Genomic DNA, 2101 nt, shown 5'->3' on the forward strand with positions numbered 1-2101 from the left:
CTCCTGGGTTCAAGCCATCGTCCCACCTCGGCCTCCTGAGTAGCTGAGTCTACAGGTGTGTGCCATGATGCCCAGCTAATTTTAAAATCTTTTGTAAGGAGCAGTTTTTGCCATGTTGCCTAGGCTGGTCTTGAACTCCTGGGCTCAAGCAGTTCTCCTGCCTTCGGCTCCCAAAGTGCTGGGATTACAGGCATGAGCCACCAAGCCCAGCCCAGCATTTTTTTTTTTTTTGAGATGGAGTCTCACTCTGTCACCCAGGTTGGAATGCAGTGACGTGATCTCGGCTTACTGCAACCTCTGCCAGCCGGGTTCCAGTGATTCTCCTGCCTCAGCCTCCGGAGTAGCTGGGATTACAGGCGCATGCCACCACACCCAGCTAATTTTTGTATTTTTAGTAGAGTCGGGGTTTCACCATCTTGGCCAGGCTGGCCTTGAACTCCTGACCTCGTGATCCACCCACCTTGGCCCTCCAAAATGCTGTGATTACAGGTGTGAGCCACCAGGCTCGGCCCTGGCCCTCATTTTAAGTATAATATATGATCATTAACAATAGTCACCACGCTGTACAATAGAGCCTTTGAACTTATTCCTCCTATCTAACTGATGTTTTGTACCCTTTGACCAACTTTTCCCCAACCACTACCCCTAGCCACCAGCCCCTGGTAACTACCATCTTACTCTTTCTCTCTCTTTTCTTTTCTCTCTCTCTCTCTTTCTTTCCTTCCTTCCTTTCTTTTCTTTTTCAGGGTCTAACTCAGTCACTCAGGCTTGAGTGCAGTGCAATCACAGCTCACTGCAACCTCCGCCTCCCTGGCTCAAGCGATACTCCTGTCTCAACCTCCCAAGTTGCTGGGACTACAGGTGTATACCACCATGCCCAGCTAATTTTTGTATTTTTCCCCATGTTGCCGAGGCTTGTCTCAAACTCCTGGGCTCAAGCTATCCACCCGCCTTAACCTCCTAAAATGCTGAGATTACCAGTGCGAGCCACCACACCAGGCCTCTACTCTCTATGGATCAACTTTTTTAGATTCCATGAGTGACAAAAATATATATATACATTTTAAAACAGAGTCTCATTCTGTTGCCCAGACTGGAGCACAGTGGTGCGATCTCAACTCTAATCTCCACCTGCCAGGTTCGAGGATTCTCCTGTCTCAGCCTCCCTCGTAAGTAGCTGGGATTACAGGTGCTTGCTACCATGCCGACTAATTGTATTTTTAGTAGAGGCAGGTTTTCTCCATGTTGGCCAGGCTGATCTCGAACTCCTGACCTCAGGTGATCTGCCCACCTCAACCTCCCAAAGTGCTGAGATTACAGGCATGAGCCACTGTACCCGGCCAAAAAAAATAATTTTTTTTTTTGAGACAAAGTCTTGCTTGTGTATCACCAGACTGGAGTGCAGTGGCATGATCTCAGCTCACTGCAACCTCCGCCTCCCCGATTTAAGGGATTCCCCTGCCTCAGCCTCCCAAGAAGCTGGGACTACAGGCATGCGCCACCATGCCTAGCTATTTTTTTGTATTTTAGTAGAGATGGGATTTCACCATGTTGGCCAGGATGGTCTCCATCTCCTGACCTCATGATGCACTCATCTCGGCCTCCCAAAGTGCTGGGATTGATTACAGGAATAAGCCACCGCGGCCAGCCAAGAAAAATAATTTTTTATAAGGGAGTGGTTAATACTAAAACCACAACAGTAGCTTAAAAAATTAATTAATGACAAATACTGTATGTTTCCACTTAAATGAGGTCCCTAGAGTAGTCAAATTCATAGAGACAGAAGGTAGAATGGTGGTTGCAAAGGGCTGGGGGTGGGTGGAGAATGAGGAGTTAATGTTTAATAGATGCAGAGTTTCAGTTTGGAAAGCTGAAAAGTTCAGGAGGTGAACAGTGGTGATGATTGCACATCAGTGTGAATACACCTAATGCCACTGCACTGTACACTTTAAAAGGCTCAAACTGCAAATTCTATGTTATATATTTCACCACAATAAAGAGATTACATTTTGGCTGGGCGCGGTGGCTCACGCCTGTAATCCCAGCACTTTGGGAGGCCGAGGCGGGTGGATCACGAGGTCAAGAGATCGAGACCATCCTG

The sequence above is a fragment of the Cebus imitator genome, unplaced genomic scaffold (genome assembly GCF_001604975.1).
Source record: "Cebus imitator isolate Cc_AM_T3 unplaced genomic scaffold, Cebus_imitator-1.0 Scaffold404, whole genome shotgun sequence".
Taxonomy (NCBI): domain Eukaryota; kingdom Metazoa; phylum Chordata; class Mammalia; order Primates; family Cebidae; genus Cebus; species Cebus imitator.